The sequence below is a fragment of the Macaca thibetana genome, chromosome 3 (assembly GCF_024542745.1).
Source record: "Macaca thibetana thibetana isolate TM-01 chromosome 3, ASM2454274v1, whole genome shotgun sequence".
NCBI classification, from domain to species: Eukaryota; Metazoa; Chordata; class Mammalia; order Primates; family Cercopithecidae; genus Macaca; species Macaca thibetana.
Genome location: NC_065580.1, coordinates 165464278 through 165485261, shown reverse-complemented (window position 1 = coordinate 165485261; position 20984 = coordinate 165464278). Strand labels below are relative to the sequence as shown.

The following is a 20984-nucleotide window of genomic DNA, read 5'->3' as shown; positions in this document are numbered from 1 at the left end:
GAGGAAGGGAGGAAAGAAAGGAGGAAAGAAAGGAAAGAAAGGAAGAAAGGAAAGAAAGGAAGAAAGAAAGAGAAGAAAGAAACTGAATGTGGCAAACTGTGCACCACATAAGTTTCTAACTTCCACTGCACTTGTTAAAAACCCTTCCTATACATGTGTCAGCTAATTTACCTTCTCGTTTTATTGCTATTATGATTAGTAAGTCCCCAGGACAGGAGAGGGTGGTATACCTATTACTCAGGATATATATTAAGCAATTATCTCAAGGTTCAAAGCCACTAATGTTTACTTGTTGTAAAATCAATTTAATTAAATATATATACACACAACTCTTCAATTTAAAGGCTGGAAATAAACAATTCAAATGGAAACCTCAAGATGTGAAAGGAGAAACCTGGCACAATGGCTCATGCCTATAATTCCAGCACTTTGGGAGGTCAAGGCGGGCAAATGGCTTGAGGCCAGGAGTTTGAGACCAGTCTGGGCAACATGGCAAAACCCCACCTCTACAAAAAATACAAAAATTGTAGCCAGGCATAGTGGCACATGCCTGTAGTCTCAGCTACTGGGGAGGCTGAGGTGGGAGGACTTCTTGAGCCCAGGAGGTCAAGGTTGCAGTTACCTGAGATCACACCACTGCACTCCAGCCTGGGTGACAGAGCCAGATCCTGTCTCAAAAAAAAAAAAAAAAAAAGTAAAATTAGAGTGGATACAGTGCTCAGTACTATCCAAGGTGAGGTAAGATAACATGCTTCATATCCTACTCTGGTGGCAGAATTGATACAACCTAACTTTGCTTGCTTGTTTGTTTGTTTAAGGCAGGGTCTCACTCTGTTCCCCAGGCTGGAGTGCAGTAGTGCAATCATGGCTCACTGCAACCTCCGCCTCCTGGGCTCACACCATCCTCCCACCTCTGCCTTCTGAGTCCTTGGGACCACAGGTGTGCACACCACTACGGCCGGCTGGGTTTTGTATTTTTTGTAGAGATGGGATTTCATTATGTTGCCGAGTCTGGTCTGGAACTGCTGGGCTCAAGTGATCCGCCTGCCTTGGCCTCCCGAAGTGTTGGGATTGCAAGGGATTGCAGACGTAAGCCACAGCGCTGGCCAACCTACCTTTGTGGAAAGTAAATTGGCAACATCTAAAGACTCAAAAATATTCAGACCCTTTGACCCATTCATTCTTTTTCTGAGGATCTGTCCCAAGGAAATGATCCAGGATTTAGAAAACGTTGTACCTGAAAATAAAGACATCCACTGCAGTATTTCCTAAGAAGAGAATAAAAATTGGAAATACACCCTGGGGAGGGGGAGGGGTGTGCCCTGCCACTGTAGCTAAGTGAGCCCTCATTTCCCAGAATTCCCTCTCCTGGACGGCAGGGAGTGAGTGGCAGCCATGGGGCGTTAACACAGTATGTGAAGGCAGGAGTGGAGAAGCAGGTCAACAGGAGTTCGGCGTGGGCGCACCACCTGTGGCTGCAGCCTCCCACAGTCCCTTGGGCTCCTGGGTCAGGCACTGGGCAGTCCAACGGCCAGGGCGTGGAGTCTTCCGTGCGCCGCTCCCAGTCATCCAGATGGGAAGTGGAAGAAACAGACATGGGCTCCACTGCGGACTGGCTCCGCCCACTCCACATGCTAGTTTTCTTCTTGAGTCCTGGCCCAGCCAGAAGCAGTGACAACAGCTTCCGCAGACTTCTTCCAGCTCCCACAATTGCACAGGGGGAGCCGGGCATGGTGGCACACGCTTGTAATCCTAGCACTCTGGGAGGCCTAGGCGGGTGGATCACTTGAGGTCAGGAATTCAAGACCAGCCTGGCCAACACGGTGAAACCCCGTCTCTACTAAAAATACAAAAAATTAGCCAGGTGTAGTGGTGGGTGCCTGTAATTCGGCTACTCCGGAGGCTGAGGCAGGAGAATTGCTTGAACCCGGGTGGTGGAGGTTGCAGTGAGCCGAAGTCGCGCCATTGCACCATTGCACTCCAGCCTGGGCGGCAAGAGCGAAACTCCGTCTCAAAAAAAAAAAAAAAATATATATATATATATATACACACACACACACACACACACACACACACACATACATACACACATATGCGCGCACAGTGGGGAATCCCCAAGATAAAGCCCTCTGCCATGCCCCTCACCAAACCCTAACTGATAATTACCATGCATGCAAACAAGAGCTAAGTAAACCCCAGCGCAGCACCCATGGAATAGGAAACACTTGTGAAATGAATATTTACAAATGATTTAAGGCCACTTGCAACACAACCATTTTTACCATTAAATGGGAAAGACATCAAGCTAGAATTTAAACTTACATATTATGTATAATAAAGACCAGACAAAGGGGGAAAAAAAGATGAAATCAAAGTATACCTGCAAAGTAAAAATAGTTCAGTCTAGGCTGAACTGAGTTAGCTTTTGTTTCTTCCATTTTTAAAGTTTTCTGTAGATTTTCTGTATGGATTTGTTTTAGAATTAAAATTCTTTTAAGACTTTGTATGAATTTCTAAGAATTAGGTTCTAAATTCTTTATTGTTTTCTTCACTTAAATTCCTTATTGTTCTGTATCTTTTCCTCCACTCTCACCTTAGATTTTGCATCTGTCATAAAGTAATTTTTCTAATTTAAAAAAGGCCCTATTTTTTGTATATATGCAACAGAATTGCAAATATGATATTACTTCATTTCACTGCTAAAAATATCTTTTGGTTATTTTCCAGAAGAAAAGCCAAACTTCTTGGCATGATCTGGTCACTGATCTTGCCAGCTTAGCTCATCTTATAACCCTGACTTAAGAATATGGAATAGTAATAATAAGGACATATGACAGTAATAACAATTGTCATCCCCAGAGGTGACCAAGCCCTTTGATTGTTCTGTACTTCTGCATGTATGGGTCTCCTGGCTTGAAATGCTTTCCTTCTCCCCCTTATCCATTGGAAGAACAACCACTCATCATCTAAGACTTAACTTGAACTTGGTTCATCCGAAGACCTACCTAAGTCTGCACTGCCTTCAACTTCACCTCCCAAACTACTCTGAGATGCACTCCACATGTGTTCAGTAGCTCTTACCAGACTGTACTGAATGTGTCCGTCTCTCCAGCTGTAGGGCTTGCTAAAACTCAAGTTGTTGGGCTATACCCCTAGAGTTTCTAATTCAGTAGATTAGGGATGTGTGGGAGTGGGCAAGAATGTGCATTTCTAGCAAGTTCCCAGGTGATGCTGATGTTGCTGGTCTGGGAAGCTCAGTGAGAGAACCACTGAGCTAGACTCTGAGACTCCTGAAGTGGGGACTTTTATCCAATGTTGCATCCTAAGGCCCAAGAACAGTACCTGACACTTAGTGCAAGATCGGTCAGAAATCATTGTATTTATTTTACTTTTTAAAATAGTCATATATAGTCATGCATCACTTAACAACAGATACACGTTGAGAAACGTCATTAGGAAATTATGTCATTGTACGAACACCAGAGAACGTACTTAGACAAACCTAGATGGTATAGCCTATTGCTTGTAGGCTACAACCTGTACAGTATGGTACTGCACTGAATACTGTGGGCAACTGTAATACAATGGTATTTGTATATCTAAACATATCCCAATAAAGAAAAAAATACAGTCAAAATGAGACCACCATCATATATGCAGTCTTATGGGACCACCATCATGTATGTGATCCATTAACCGAAATGCAACATGCACTGCATAACAACTGTAAACAAAACCCTTTCCCATACATATGGCTGCCATCACTAGAATGCCACATAGCATGTTGTGCAGTTACATGCCATCTGACAACGACTTCCTTGATCATATGTTTGTGAAATCTGGAAACCTTAATAAATATAGGGTGAAAATGTCAAAAATCTAAGATTCCTTTTTTTTGAGACGGAGTCTCGCTCTGTCACCAGGCTGGAGTGCAGTGGCAGAATCTCAACTCACTACAACCTCTGCCTCCCAGGTTCAAGGGATTCTCTTGCCTCAGCCTCCTGAGTATCTGGGAATACAGGCATGTGCCACCATGCCCAGCTAATGTTTGTATTTTTAGTGGAGACAGGGTTTCGCCCATGTTGGCCAGGATGGTCTCGATCTCCTGACTTCATGATCCGCCCCGCCTCAGGCTCCCAAAGTGCTGGGATTACAGGTGTGAGCCACCATGCCCGGCCTTCTATACTCTTTACTCTGTCCCTGCGTTTCTACCTCTATAATGATGACAGGCTGGCAGTACCAAACCCAGGAGCCAGACTCGGGTGATCTGGCCTGCTTTCTAAATTACTTTCCTGGTAACAGTGACCATGGCCTTCCCAGACACACCCTCCGGCCAGTTTGTGAAAAAGCCATAGGAATGCAGAGAAGAGAAGCAACTCCACTTGTAAGGTCTGGAAAGATGTGGCAACATGCATGAAGTGGGAGGGGAAGGCACAGTGAGAAAGATTTTCCAGGGAAACAATAGAAACACGGAGGTGTTAAAATAAAGGCCATGCCCCTGCAGTGTCAAGAAATGTGCCTTGTGGATGAAACAAAATGTGTGATGGGAGATAGGAGCAGAAAATAATTTGGGGCCAGACTGTGGAAGGTCTCAAGTGCCATATCACAAAGATCAGACTTTGATCTGTATGTGGTCGCTCCCGTCAAAGGGGAGTGGCAATGATCAGAATTACATGTTGGAAAACAACTCTAATGGCTGGATGAATGATGAAGGGGCACTGGAGGGGACATTCTGTGCATTACAGATAAAGAAATGCCAAATGAAACTGCAAGGGAAACATGCAGCAAATTAAAATGTATGTGGGTATGTCTTTATCCAACATTGAAGTAAAGGCCTTTTGTGTTCTCTTTTCAGTCTCTCTCATGCCATTTCCAAAACAACATAAGGTAGATAAATAACCAGTTGAAGCAATAGGTACTAGAGAAATTGAGAGCCAGAGCTCTTCAGAGCAGAGGAGTCACCCAAGCCTTCCTAGATTTGATCCTAGCCTTTAAAAAGTAAGAAAAGCTTCACCAGGGTGAACGATGCCATTTATAGTTATTGGTATCATTTAGAGCTATGCAGAAGAGCTAAGTTTGCCTTGCTCTTTACGGTCAAAATCTTCTGAAATGTGCCTTAAACCCAAATTAACATCATTCAGGTGATTAGGTTGAGCACACTGGGTAGAAGGAGAATGAAAACGAATACATCAGTTATGCCATTTGCAGATACAACCTCTGAAAGTAAATGGAATAATTAGATTTATACTTCAACTACAATAATGCTTTAAGGTCCATTCTTTTACTCGGAAGCTAGGGCAATGCATATCAAACTCTGGAAACTCAAATCATTCTTTTTAGAACAATTTCTCAGAACACAAGAAGAAAAGGGAGCAAATAAAAAAAAAAGGATTGATCCCTTGGAGGCTGAGAGATTTTAATTATCCTTTAAGATGAGGGTGGTAATTGACTTATACTCTGAAACATCTTAACTCAGCGCTCACACACAGACACCACTTAATGATCAGATTGTCAGGGAATACATTATTCCACACGTGAATTTACCACATAACTGAAGCTTAATATTTCTAAGCTTGCGGTGAGCTGAGATCGCGCCACTGCACTCCAGCGTGGGAGACAGTGAGACTCCGTCCGTCTCAAAAAAAAATGTGTTTAAATCCCTATTTTTTTTTTTTTTTTTTTTTTGAGACGGAGTCTCACTTTGTCACCCAGGCTGGAGTGCAGTGGCCAGATCTCAGCTCACCACAAGCTCCGCCTCCCGGGTTTACGCCATTCTCCTGCCTCAGCCTCCCAAGTAGCTGGGACTACAGGCGCCCGCCACCTCGCCCGGCTAGTTTTTTGTATTTTTTTAGTAGAGACGGGGTTTCACCGTGTTAGCCAGGATGGTCTCGATCTCCTGACCTCATGATCTGCCCGTCTCAGCCTCCCAAAGTGCTGGGATTACAGGCTTGAGCCACCGCGCCCGGCCTAAATCCCTATTTTTAAATTAAAAAAAAAAAAAAACACATTGTAAAATATGTTGCAGAACTTCCACATCCAGCCAAGATGAAGTAACAGGGACCAGATTTATACTCCCACCTGAAACAATTTAAAAATTGGACAAAATCTATGAAAGAATGGTTTTCAGACACTGAACAACAGGTAGCACAGGACACTGATCTCTAACAGACTAAATACCGAACAGATGAGCCTTCCGATCTGCCCCAGTGTCCCAGCTGCTAGGCCTTAGCACAGGAAGAGGGAACTTGAATAGAACCTGTAGTACCCTGGAGTTGAGAAGTCAAAGCTGAAATAGATGACCATGCCACCATTTGAAACGGGCATGCTAAAGTGTTTGCTTCTTGATGGCAAATGGTCACTTATATATTATGTTATGCTCAAATATTGTGAAGACCATGGTTAAGAGCTGGAAAGATTTCTTCTCAATACTGCTAAACTTTTTAAAATTCAGACACGCTCTTATAATGAATTTTTACTTCCTCACTTCCTAACGATCCATCACTGCAACTAACCACAAGAGTGTTTTCATTGCAGTTATAGTTAATTGCACCTTCCATCTTTTGAGTCCCGAACGCAGTAGCTCTGAGTGTGTGGACAGGCTCTAGGTGAGACCCACAGTGACCCTCCAGAGTGAAGCACTACTACAAGGACTGTGGTGATCTCCGTGTTAACAGCTTGGCCATCCCAGTTATCTGTAATGTCCCAGGGAGACTTCTGCCAACAAGTGACCTCTGGCCTGGCACTCAGGCAGGCAATGAATAACTACTTAATTAATTAATTACTTAGTAGATGAATAAAGTATTACGGTTAAAAGTCTCAGGCAGCATGTATCCTCTTTGCTAAATTCATATGCTGTTCATGTTTAGATGAGTCTAAACAGTTACAGAGATGTCTTTGGTACTAAGCAGATTCTTGGCTTCCTTCCCTAAGAGTGATCACCAAGGTTTTTGCCAAGAACTTCGGAGCCACTGGCCACACTACCCCTTTGCCTGAACTGAACCTATCTGTAGAAGAACACTGGAACCCACATTGCACACCAGCAGTCTCAGCCTTCATGTCTTTAAAACGAACATCCTGCTTCATTCAAGTTAATCTTTAAAATGCTCTTCGTCTTCAAGTTTAAGGCAAGAAGATAGAAAGGGTTTATTTTATGCACCCAGGAATTACTCTAAAGATACATGCTTGTAGAGTCACTTTAAAGTTACTCTAAAGATACATGCTTATAAGGTCACAAGATGCCTTGTCAATTGTTGTAAACAATATTTTAATTAATTCCAGGAAATTGATGAATCTAATTTTCATATTAAAAGGCCCAGGAGAATTTGAGCCCCGCATCATTCATACATGTTTGCTCCATGTAGTACTAATGATAATAATTTTCATTCACACAGCAACGTATAGATTATGGGATAAAACTAAGTAGGCAGCTCCCATTTACATTACAGAAAGCAAATGAAAAACTGGCCTAGTGTTTACTGGTCCCTCTTCAGTTCATAAACTTCTACACTGCCATCAAGATCTGTCATGGTTTGAAATGTGTTCCCCAACATTCACGGGTTAGAAATTTAATCTCCATGCAACAGTGTTGAGAGGTAGGACCTTTAAGAGGTAAGCAGATCAAGAGGGTTCTGCTGTCATCAGTGGATTAATGTCACTATCTCAGGAGTGGGTTTGTTATAAAAGCAAGCTCGGCCCCTTCTTGTTCTGTCTCACTCTCTCTCGCCATGTGATGCCGTCCATCAGGGCAGCAAGAAGGCTCTCGCCAGATGCAGCCCCTTGATCTTGGACTTCCCAGCCTCCAGAATCACGAGCCAAATAACCTTCTATTGTTTATGAATTATGCAGTCTGTGGTATTTTGTTATAGCAGCCCAAAACTAAGACAAGATTCTTCACATATGCCACCTTGTCCATAAAGCCTTCCTTTGTATCTGTGAAGAAACTTGGCTATTCAACCTCTATTGTCCCATAGAACTTTATTCTTATCCCTACAACAACACTTACTGCACTATAGTGGGATCTATCTATTCATTTATTAGCCTCTACTATAGACTGCAGGTTCCTCAAGGACGAGTACTATGTAATATACACATGTCACTCAATCGCCAGTGTCCACCACTGCCTCTGGCACATAGCAGCCACTTAATAAGCAAAGGACTCTTGTTCCCAAAAGATAAATTCATTTATCTAAACTACAGGCCAGAGCCAGGCGTGGCAGCTGATGCCTGTAATCCCAGCACTTTGGGAGGCTGAGGCAGGCAGTCAGCAGTTCGAGATCAGTCTGGCCAATATGGTGAAACCTCATCTCTACTACAAATACAAAAATTAGCCAGGCGTGGTGGCACACGCCTGTAATCCCAGCTACTCAGGATCTCACAGGAAAATTGCTTGAACCCAGGAGGTGGAGGTTGCAGTGAGCTGAGATCACTCCACTACACTCCAGCCTGGGCAACACAGTGAGACTCCATCTCAAAAATAAAAATAAAAAACGATACAATATAAAAACTTCACCATTGCAGCAAACTCTGAAATATTTACATTTTTCTCATCTCAAAAGTAATGTCTTTGTAAAAGAAAAAATGTAGTAAAATATCACATTATGGAGAAAATAGTTCTCCACTGTTGAAACTATAGGTTTCCAGTCTATTTTTAATGTAAATATATCAAAGTTAAGCTCATATTGTATATAGTTACTGGTCTAATTTATTTTATATCCAATATCCTAAACATACTCCCATGTCACTAAAAAATTAGCTGGGCATGGTGGCAGGCACCTGTAATCCCAGCTACTCAAGGAGGCTGAGATAGGAGGATCAATTGACCTTGGGAGGTGGAGGCTGGAGTAAACCATGATTGCGCCACTGCACTCTACCCTTGGTGACATAGAGACCCTGTTTAAAAAAAAAAAAAGAAAGAAAGCAACTACATAATATGGTGGTATGCTTTGGATTTGTGTTCCCACCCAAATCTCATCTCGAATTATAATCCCCAATGTTGGAGAAAGGGCCTGGTGGGAGGTGACTGGATCATGGGGGTGGACGTCCCCCTTGCTGTTCTCATGATAGTGAGTGAATTCTCGTAAGATCTGGTTTTTTGCAAGTGTATAGCACCTCCACCCTCTCTCTCTTCCGCCTGCTGTGGTCACGGAAGAGTTGCCTGCTTCACCATCTGCCATGAAAGTAAGTTTCCTGAGGCCTCCCAGCCATTCTTCCAGTATAGCCTGTAGCACCATAAGCCAATTAAACCTCTTTTCTTTATAAATTACCAAATTTCAGATATTTCTCTATAGCAGTGCGAGAACAGACGAGAACAGACTAGTTCATACGGGTATTCCGTAACTTATTTAAGTATTTCTTTGTTTTTTGATAGTTAGATCACCTCTAGTAGTTGAACATTCACAAATTATCTCAGCTTGCTTTCTTTTTCTTTTTTTTTTTTTTTTTTTTTTTTTTTTTTTTTGAGACGGAGTTTTGCTCTTGTTGCCCAGGCTGGAGTACAATGGCGCAATCTCGGCTCACCACAACCTCCACCACCAGGGTTCAAGCAATTCTCCTGCCTCAGCCTCCCAAGTAGCTGGGATTAACAGGCATATGCCACCACACCTTGCTAATTTTGTATTTTTAGTAGATATGGGGTTTCTCCATGTTGGTCAGGCTGATCTCAAAAGCTTGCTTTCTTAATAAGAGGTTAACTTTTCCAAGATGATGGTGCAGGAATTTATGACTGGAGCAGCTACCCTCATCAACTACTTTTTACTAACTAACCTTAAACATAAGACAACAAAAGGTCCCAAGAAGTGACCATGTTACTAGGCCATACATATGTAATTGCATATTTATGATCTTTTTGTTGTTGTTGTTTGAGACAGAGTCTCGCTGTGTTGTCCAGACTGGAGTACAGTGGCATGATCTGGGCTCACTGCAACCTCCGCCTTCCAGGTTCAAGCGATTCTCCGAGTAGCTGAGATTACAGGCACCCAGCTAATTTTTGTATTTCTAGTAGAGACAGGGTTTCGCCACACTGGATAGGCTGGTCTCGAACTCCTGACCTCAAGTGACCCACCCACCTCGGCCTCCCAATGTGATGGGGACTACAGGTGTGAGCCACTGCACCCAGCGTATTTGTGATCTTTTCCATGAGCTGACTCTTTATGGTGTGTTTGTCAAATAGGGCACTGGAGGGAATGAAAAGATCTGTGCACAAATGTACCATAAGCTAACCTGTTAAGATGTAACCCTTTTCCCTCTTTTTCTTGCACGTGTCCTGCTCTCCCCTAAGTCCTCTTTTGTATCCCACTTCTTACTACCAACTACCTGTTAAGAAACCCTCCAAAGGCCAAAAATCTCAGTCTCAGTGCTATTGACATTTTGGGCTGAATAATTCATTGTCACAGGGAAGGAGAGAGGTTCTGTGCATTGTGGGATGTTTAGCAGCATCCCTAGCCTCCACCCACTGGGCTGCCAGTAGCAACCCACCCCAACCCCATTATGACAACCAAAAACAACTCTATAGACATTGGCAACTGTCTGTCTCCTACAAGGCAATTTCATCCCCAGTTGAGAAACAATAATCTAAATTGATCATTTACTTATTTGATAATAAAGTCAAGGATAAGACCCACTACAGCTGTGAGAATTCAGTTTCAATTACATTAATATGCTGATTATAATCAATTGGTAGCGATCACGTGATGTCATGCAGGGGAAAGTGCTACCATTGGTTGGGGATGCCTGCCACAGGTTAGGGAAAGGCAGTCTGCCATCTTCACCACCTCACCAGAGGCAGCTGAACAGGAACAGGGGGTGGTAACAGTGATTAAAACTAGACTTGGCCCCAAGAGACCCACACCCTTGGGTCTTCCCTTGAACGCACAGAAGAATAAGAGAAACCTTAAAAGCATTGTATTCTTTGTTTTTGTTTGTTTGTTTGTTTGAGATGGCGTCTCGCTCTGTCGCCCAGGCTAGAGTGCAGTGGCACGATCTCAGCTCACAGCAACCTCCGTTTCCTGGGTTCAAGCGACTCTTGTGCCTCAGCCTCCCAGGTAGCTCAGATTACAGGCATGTACCATCACGCCCAGCTAATTTTTGTATTTTTAGTACAGTGTTTCAGCATGTTGGCCAGGCTGGTCTTGAACTCCTGACCTCAAGTGATTCACCCACATTGGCTTCCCAAAGTGCTGGCATTACAGGCGTGAGCCACCACGCCCATACAGTATTGTATTCTTTAACATGCATTTGATTATAACATCTTACGAAATGATCCCCAGAAGAAACTACAGTTGACCAGTCATTAATATGTATAAGCTTCCTATTCTATCCAAGCACACTGTACGCCATCAAAGGCTGGTAAGAAATAGAACTGACTTTACCCACATCCTCGAAAAGTTGGCAGCACTGAGTGCTAACCCAGAAACCATAATTATCATGAAAGGAAATAGAACCACTTTCTGCTGAACCATGTAATCTATGTTTAAAAAAGAGGGAGGGCTCTCTCGAAGAACCACTGGTTGTCTAAGAATATAACGGCTAGTGCAGAACAAACCAGACTGAGATGGAACAAAACCAAGGATGGCTGATGCTTCCAATTGTCAATAGGGTCTTGATCACTGGCAATGTAGCCTTGCAGTTACTTAACCTCTCTGTGTCTCAGTCTCCCTTGTTTGGTAAAACAGGGATAAAATAGTACTCATACCTCCTAGTGTTGTTAGGATGAAGAAATAAGAGAATAACAAAAGTCATATGCAGTAAGTATTCTACAAATGTTAGCTAATATTGTGTGATGTCAGAACTATATTTGATCGAGAAAGCATCCAACAGCTTGTGCCGTATTTGCCAGCAGCTTAGCAACTTAAGGTGTTAAGAAATGAGAAACTCAGAAAAAGTCTCACTCAAAGGCTGTATTCACAATCTAGCTTTCCCTTATAATTTCAGTGTGCTCAAACTATATCTCATGCAGGTCCAAATATTTCTTCTTACCTAGTCCTTAGTGGAATTAAGAAAATCTGATCACCACACTGCTGACTCCCCCAACCCCAAGTCCCACGTATCTGACTATAGCCTAATTCCTGACACAAAATAAACCTAAATTCTTGACCTTTAAAAAAAAAAGTCACAACACAAATGACCAAGTTAATACAGATGCTATCAGCGTTGTCCTGGTCCCAGATCAGTGATTCTTAGCAGAAGAGGTTAAGAAAACCTTTAGATTTCCAACGGATTGGAAGACAAATGAAGTAGTAAACTGTCCACTTTCGTTACTTGCAAAGGAAAACAAGCATTTACATTTTCTGTGTTCCCCATTCTAGTTCCCAGCACCCCATCATGGAAGGAAACACCATAAGGTAATAGCTCAGTGGGTTCCCAAAGCAGAAGAGTCCCAGCAAGATGATTATGGTACCAGTGGCTATTTAATCAGCTGGTCTTAACAGGTCACCATGCTTTTATGAACTCGGGATATGGGAAGAATCCATTGTGATTTTGCTGGTTCAATTTCTCTTTTCATCTTAGAGGGAAATGCTTGCCTCTTTCCATGTGAAAAGTCACAGCACAACAGAATCATGGACTGTCAGGGTTGGAGGGAACTTAGCAAATATTATAAACAGCATTTACCAAGTTGTGGCCCAAGCATCTCCCTGCATAAGAATCATGTGTGACACTTGTTTAAAATGCAGATTCATGCATTGGTATTTGACAAACTCATTCCTTCTTAAATGTGGCTGCATGGCTTGACTCTAGCCAATAAGGAATGTGAGTGGGAGAGATGTGTCTGCCCCTCTCACAAACCTACAAGCGCTTTCACCTTCTAGGACTTGACTCCCAGGAATACGGCAGCGTTGGAAAGCACAAGTTGGCAACAGCAGAGCCACAATATGGAAGGAGCCTGGATCTGGGAATCACCATTTGGTAAAGAACTTTTATGTGGGCAAGAAATAACCTTTTGCTGGGGTAAGCCACTGTAATTTCAGACCTTGTTCCAGGAGTGAGCCTTCCCTACCTAACTTCCTGTCTTAGACATAGCAAGTAAGATCTGGAGGTCACTGAAGAAAAAAATTGACAATTGTTAAAAGAGTAACGAAGACTTAATTCAAAACTATCGGCTAAGCATGGTGGCTCATGCCTGTAATGCTAGTACTTTGGGAGGCCAAGGTGGGTGGATCACTTGAGCTCAGGACTTCAAGACTAGCCTGGGCAGCATGATGAAACTCTGTCATTTACAAAAAAAAAAAAATTAACCAGGCAGGGTGGCACATGTCTGGAGTCCCAGCTACTCAGGAGGTTGAGGTGGGAGGATCATTTGAGCTCAAGAGGTGGGAATTACAGTGAGCTGAGACAGTGCCACTGCACTCCAGCCTGGGCAATGAAATGAGACCCTATCTCAAAAACAAACAAATATATATGTATATATATATAACGGTATTATAACAGGGAAAAGAGATCAAGCTCAACTCCAAACACAGCAAGGACAAGTGGGAACTTACAGACAAGGAGCGAAGCTGACAGAGTCAGTCAATGGACAATTACTAAGAGGAAACATCAGGAGTAGGGGGATTTTTTTTTTGAAACGGAGTCTCCCTCTGTTGCCAGGCTGGAGTGCAGTGGCACCATTTCGGCTCACTGCAACCTCCGCCTTCTGGGCTCAAGTGATTCTACCACTGCAGCCTCCCAAGCAGCTGAGACTACAGGCACATGCCACCATGCCCGGCTAATTTTTTTATTTTTAGTGGAGACAGGGTTTCACCATGTTGGCCGGGCTGGTATGGAACTCCTCACTTCAAGTGATCCGCCCACCTCAGCCTCCCAAGGCACTGGGATTACAGGTATGAGCCACTGAGCCCACCCGGGAGATTCTTGCAATCTTGCAAAACTGGCCTAATAGAATTCTTGCTAAAGACAGGCCAAGGACTTACACATCAAAGGTGGAAAATGAGGAACTTAATCAGATTATCAAGGGTGGTCAGATATCAAGAATGAGAGGATAACCTAGCAGGATTCTTTGCTAAGACTGGACCGGACAGGCCAAAGAGAGGATGGGGCCAGGGCCACAGCCTAGTCAAAAAGGGGGCTCAGAGGAGCCTGACTATGGTTTCATCAAGGAAGGAATTATTGTCAAGGTAGGACTCTGGAATTCTGTATTTAACAAGCTCACTAAGATTTAGAAAGAAAAATAAGCTGAGGAAGACCTTCACCAGGTCACACAGGCAAATATGGGACAGCCAGGACCTGAAGAAGTCCCCAGGGATTGGTCAGGTTGGATCCAGTGTTTCAATGAACTAGTGTAGTAAATTGCAATGCGGCTCTCCATACATGTTACACAGGATTGAGAGCAACTTTGAACTGCCTTGAAGCAATTTCCGCAGAAAGCATATCTGCCTGGAAAGTAGAAACCTTAGACTGTGGAGTTTCATTTTACAACTTTAACTCGGAAAAGACAAAGGGAAAAGAGGATGGAAAGGAATGGGTTACAGAAGTGCCCAACGTGGGATAATGCCGGGCCTGTTGGACTCCCCAGCTGCTTTTGGTCATTGGGAATAATTAAACCCCCTAGTAACAGACAAGAAATAATGAACAGACATATCAGGGCCAGCTCCCCAGATATTATAAAGGCATGGGAAGTAGGGGAGGCAACCTCTTCCCACAAGACAATTAGAGATGCACCCATAACCCAAAATGCTTTATAGAATTGGGTTCAGAGTCTATGGACCATGCAGCTATATGTCAGTGGCATAATTCTTTTCCTTTTAAGGAAAGATCTGATATTTTAATGGTTTTTTAAATGTTATCATGCAGAGCTAAGTGTTAATATTCCTTCGATGCATTCTCCTGCTTTTTAGCCTCTCTTGCCTTCCTTGCAAATCTGCCTGTTGAAGTCCTCCTTGACCATCAAGGACCAGTTTAAATGCCCTCATGTAAGAAATCTCACCTGACCCACAGTCACCACCACCCACCACTGGAATAAAATCCCGGATATCAGACTCCTGTGGTCCAGCAGTGGTGAACCTCTTTTAGCTTCTGAAATATAATTTCTGATGTTTATTAGAGGCAAAAAGAATCATATTTTATAGCCATGGTTTCTACAATGAGCCCTGAACTATTGTGTTTTTCCAAGTTTTCATTCTCAAATAAGCTCAGGCATCCCTATCCCCCCTGCAGATCCCTAAAAACTGGGATTTGAAATTCACTGTATGCAACATAAATCTGACTGGTTACGTAATACAAAACATCAGACAGAGCTGGCTTCCGTTCAAGTCATTTAGAACATGTTTCATAAAAGCTGAACCTCATGGGAGGCAGCCTCTCAAAAGCCAAAGCAAAGCTGCAGTTCATCCTTAGACCCTCCTTGGTCTCAAATTAAAATATCCAGGAGGATAGAAATTGATGAGATTTCATTAAGTAAAAAATTTCATGAAAATCAATCCTAACCTCTGTAGCTCCCAGCAGCGGGACCAGTGTTTATATGAACAGCATTAAAGATAAGCTGTCCCACGGAAATTACAGCAGCAGTTATCAAACAACTTTAATGCACTCTTAAGTGGAGGCACTAAAATTTAGAATCCGCACTGGCTTTTCTGTCGTTCACAGCGTGGCGCTGAGTCAGCCTGCAACCACATAAGAAAACAGCTGTTGAGAAATACAGCTTCCTGATTTAAAAATAAATCAGTAAATTTCTACTAAAAGTTTCTGCTAAATTCCTTATTGCATTATAGTTCAAAGGAGGGGTGAAATATCTAGAATGCCACAATGGTTTTTAAGTATAAGGGGTTCGATCTGATGAATTTCATGTTTGTGCTCTGGGACTTTAATAGAAAAAAAATGAAGGATAGATGACAAATTGCTACAATATTAATTTCATACTTACATTCTCCATAAGGCATGAAGCAAAATTCGTCAGCTTGAGGGAAATGAGACTGGACTAATTATCAAGACCTCAGCAAATAATGATCCAATATCCAAAGAACTACAGTCTGCCATTAAATTTGTGACAATTTTTTTTAAAAGTTGGCAAACTTTTCTAAGAAATAAGAGAGACCGGGCAAGGTGGCTCACGCCTGTAATCCCAGCACTTTGGGAGGTCGACGCGGGCAGATCACCTGAGGTCGGGAGTTCAAGACCAGCCTGACCAACATGGAGAAACCCTGTCTCTACTAAAAATACAAAATTAGCCGGACATAGTGGTGCATGCCTGTAATCCCACCTACTCGGGAGGCTGAGACAGGAGAATTGCTTGAACCCAGGAGGCAGAAGTTGCGGTGAGCGGAGGTCGCACCACATTGAACTCCAGCCTGGGCAACAAGAGCGAAATTCCATTGCAAAAAAAAAAAAAAAAGAAGTAAGAGAATGCAGGCCAGGCACGGTGGCTCACACCTGTAATCCCAGCACTTTGGGAGGCCAAGGTGGGCGGAACACCTGAGATCAGGAGTTTGAGACTAGCCTGACCAACACGGTGAAACTCCATCTATACTAAAAATACAAAATTAGCCGTGAGTGGTCGCACGTGCCTGTAATCCCAACTACTTGGGAGGCTGAGGCAGGAGAACTGCTTGAACCTGGGAGGCGGAGGTTGCAATGAGCTGAGATCGCGCCATTGCACTCCAGCCTGGGCAACAAGAGCGAAATTACATCTCAAAAAAAAAAAAAGGAAAGAAAGGAAGAACAGAATGCAAAGATGAGTACTGCTTTAGATATAGGCAATTTTATGACCAGTAACAAATAGATAATGTTTCTGTAGGAAATGTCTCTTAGCATACGAGATACAACATCAAATGTTGCAGGCTAATGTGAGAACAGGCTATGGTGATGAGTGAATCGTGACTTTGAGCAGACATGGAAACTCCAAGGCCTCGGGTTTTGTTTTTAAATCTATAAAATAAAGAATCTAGGCCCATTGTATTACTGTGCCCCTGCTGGCTTCAGCCTTCTGTAATGCTTACTCTGTTTAATACGGGTGTCTTCCAGAATGTTCTTTAACCACGGTTCTTCTGTATGACATTTCCTCTGGTTTTGCTGAAAGAGGGGCAACGGCCACTCCAAAAGACTCCTTTATGTAAGTTCCAAACTTTGTGGAAAATAATCTGGTAAATCCAGGAGATGTTATATTCCCACTTGCCATTCTGGATGTCGTCTATAATTCCAATTAATAGAGATACAGCCCATTGGTGACTGCATAGAATTCTATCATGCCAAATGCTCACCTCTCACTGCCTACCCTGCAGAAATCTCAGGCACTCAAACTGCAGGCAGTATCCAAAGACCTGTTCTCTTCATCGGGAGACCAGAAGATCCCCAATCCTTGTAAAATTCAAGAGTTTATTCAAGACTATCATCTATTGTTTCCTGGGTCAGACTATACCCATTAAATTTTAACAGCCCTCTCTGATCAGGGACATGAGTATAGCCGGGGGAGGAGGGGAGGACAGACGATAAAGGAGAGACTGGGGTTTGTTGGTTGTATTTTAACGTTTGGGTTTTGGAAAGGTTGCTTTCATGGTTTTGCTTTTGGTTTTCTGAGGACTATGTTTGTTTTTATTTTTATTTAATTTATTTTTTTATTTTTGGGATGGAGTTTTGCTATTGTTGCCCAGGCTGGAGTGCAGTGGCATGATCTTGGCTCACTGCAATCTCTACCTCCCAGGTTCAAGCTATTCTTCTGCCTCAGCCTCCCAAGTAGCTGGGATTACAGGCACCCGCCACCACACCTGGCTAATGTTTGTATTTTGGGTAGAGGCAGGGTTTCACCATGTTGGCCAGGCTGGTCTTGAACTCTTGACCTCAGGTGATCCACCTGCCTCAGCCTCCCAAAGTTCTGGGATGACAGGCGTGAGCCACCTAGCCCAGCCACTGTGTTCATTTTTTAACTAACACTACCATTGGCTGGAATTTCTGCAGCTGAAAAATAGAGGCAAGCTCCAGTTGCTTTCTACTTAAGATAGGTATGTAAGTCCTGGCTACATCATGCCTCATGACCCAAACAGCCATTCTAGGGGCATAGGCAGCAGGCAGCATGCATAATTCCATCTGTCTCATGCTAAGATTCACAGGTGATCACTTTCAGAGAGCACACTGAGCTTCCAGTGAAACCTTACACACTCGTTTTCATGGTGGATTGCAAGGTCAACGTTTATGGGCACTACTGAGAGAAGGCCAGGGAGAGTGATGAAGTATGAATACAAAAGATGTAGAGAAGGCAAAGAAAACAGAAAAGAAACACAAAGCATATGTCCCTGACATAACGATGAGAGATATTCACTCACCACAAACAGGAAATAGAACAAGGAAGACCCCTAGCCACAGTGGCAGGCACCATAGCAGCCGCCAGGCCATTCTCAGCCAACCCACCACAGCCTTTTCGTGCAAAATGTGATTGATGTGCTGCACATCTTCAGTGAAAACAAATGCTAAGCACAGAAAAGTTGCAAATCTTGCAGTAAATGCAAAACAGTAAAGCTCAAATAGGAATACTTTATTCATCTTAAAGAAAAGAAGATTTACTTTGAAGAAAGTAGGGTGGCTGGAGACATTCTTGGAAATTCTGGTTTGCAAAACCATTAGTTTTGTTTAGTATGAGGGATTTTGTGTTAAGACAAACGGTATCAGTATTATTCTTACCACTATGAACCACAATTATTACGGCCATTGTGGGCCTTAAGGTAGGACAGGGTAGGGTAGGATAATAAGAAACATAAAAAAGTAGGCCAGGCACAGTGGCTTACACCTGTAATCCGAGCACTTTGGGAGGCTGAGGAAGGAGATCACTTGAGTCCAGGAGTGCGAGACCAGCCTGACCAACGAAGGGAAACCGCAACTCTACACAATTTTTCTTTCTTCATTTTACTATAGCTGCTAGCAACTGGGAAAAAATTTTTTTTAATTAGCAGGGTGTAGTGGTGTACACCTGTAGTCCCAGCTCTCAGGAGGCTGAGGTGGGAGGACTGCTTGAGCACAGGAGGTCAAGCCTGCAGTGAGCTGTGTTCATGCCACTGCACTCCAGCCTGGGCAACAGAGCGAGACCCTATCTCGAGAAGATTTAAAATAAAAAAAAGGAAGAAAAGCAAGGGGAAGGAAAAAAGGAAAGAAAAATGGAGAAAGCAGAGAAAGAGGAAAGAAATTCTCTTAAGATCAATAAATTAGAATAAAGGAGGAAGAATATGAGAATGATCTGAATGTGTTAAAAACTGAGCTGTGAGTTCGGAGATAAGGGGCAAAAGCAAATGGAAGTGAAGAGACTGTGGCTCACGTGTTTCCCCGAAGCATCTGCAGGAATGCTGGTCAGATGCCTGCCAGCCTGAGAAATGAGGAGGCAGACAGTGACTAGGGATGAGTGCTTGTACTAGTCAGGGTTCTCATGAGAAACAGAATCCATACATATGTACACACATGCACAACACACATGTATATATCTGCATAAAGATATTTATTATAAGGAATTGGCTCGTGTGATTATGGAGGTTAACACATCTGAAGATCTGCAGTTGGCAAACTGGAGAACTAGGAGAGCAATGGTGGAGTTCCAGTCCAAGACCAAAAGCAGGAGGGAAAAACTGATGTTCCAGCTCCAAAGACAGTCAGGCAGGACAAATTCCCCCTCACTCAGGGGTAGGGCCAGAGTTTTGTTCTATTCAGGCCTTCAGCTGAAAGGAGAGGAGGAGAGACGAGGCCAATCTCTTTCACTCAGTCTACTGATTTCAAGGTTCACCTCATCCAAAAACACCCTCATAGAAACAACCAGAATATCTGACCAGATATCTGGGCACCTTGTGGCCCAGTCAAGTTGACACACAAAATTAACTACCACAGCACTCACTGTGTAATAGGCCCCAACAAAAACACATAAGGAACACTGGTCACTCCTAAAACATCTACATTGACCAAGATTAGATGACAAAATATAAATTAGAAGTGCAACTTGGAGGCCAGGTGTGGTGGCTCATGCCTTTAATCGCAGCACTTTGAGAGTTGTAGGCGGGCGGATTACCTGAGGTCAGGAGTTTGAGACCAGCCTGGCCAACATGGCAAAACCCCATCTCTATTAAAATACAAAAGAATTAGCCGGGCATGGTATTGCGTGCCTGTAGTCCCAGCTACTCGGGAGGCTGAGGCACGAGAATTGCTCAAGCCTAGGCAGCAGAGACTGCAGTGAGCCAAGATTGTGCCACTGCATCCAGCCTGGGTGATAGAGTGAGACTCCATCTCAATTTAAAAAAAAAAAAAGAAGTGAAACTTGGAGAATCCCAAGGAAGGTGCTGAGCGTGGCGGTGTCTTGCAAATATTCCTTCCCAGCTCCACCACAGACCCCAGACTGCAATTTCCCTGTCACTCAAGATTCCACAATCAGAACTGGGGCAGCTCTCAGAACCTCTACAAAACAGGATGGCAAATCCCCAAATTATAGGCATGGGTTTTGGCTCAGAAAGTCCAGCTCTACCAAGTGGAGTCCCCTGGCATTTACTTCTGCAAGTCCCTGTGGCTTAGGTACTTGACCTCTCCCAACGTCAGTTTCCCCATTTGCAACAGCAAATATAACAGTGCCTACCTGCTAGGATTGGCTTGTTTTGGTTTTTTTTTTCGGAGACAGGGTCACTCTGTCGCCCAGGCTGGAGTGTCATGGTGCCATCATGGCTCACTGCAGCCTCAACTTCCCAGGCTCAGGTGATCCTCCCACCTCAGCCTCGCGAGTAGCTGGGACTACAGGCAGGAATCACCACATCCAGCTAATTTTTGTATTTTTTGTAAAGCTGGGGTTTCACCATGTTGCCCACGCTGGTCTTGAACTCCTGGGCCCAAGTGATCCTCACAATGCTGTTTCCCAAAGTGCTGGGATCACAGACGTGAGGGACCACGGCCAGCCAGGATTGTTATGAGATGAGAAAGAAGCAACGGATACTAAGGAATTAGCTCAATACCAGACACATACAAGGTGCTCAAAAAAAAATAACAGTCCTAGTTCTTTTTGTTTTGTTATTTATTTATTTATTTATTTATTTATTTATTTG

The 20984-nt window shown here is 43.4% G+C and overlaps 2 protein-coding genes across 32 annotated transcripts in view; one reads left to right on the top strand and one right to left on the bottom strand.

Annotated features, from left to right (window-relative positions):
• The window catches only part of SOD1 (superoxide dismutase 1), a 1049346-nt gene that overhangs the window by 806128 nt on the left and 222234 nt on the right, over positions 1 to 20984 (top strand). The gene's annotated exons all lie outside the window — the stretch shown is intronic.
• TIAM1 (TIAM Rac1 associated GEF 1) overlaps positions 1 to 20984 on the bottom strand; it is a 1375699-nt gene that overhangs the window by 1243739 nt on the left and 110976 nt on the right. The window contains exon 3 of one of the 5 annotated variants that reach the window (XM_050786047.1): positions 623 to 668. The exons of the other annotated variants lie outside the window; for them this stretch is intronic. The gene's annotated coding sequence lies outside the window, so the exon portion shown is untranslated. The remainder of the gene's footprint in view (positions 1 to 622; positions 669 to 20984) is intronic. 5 annotated transcript variants of the gene reach the window in all.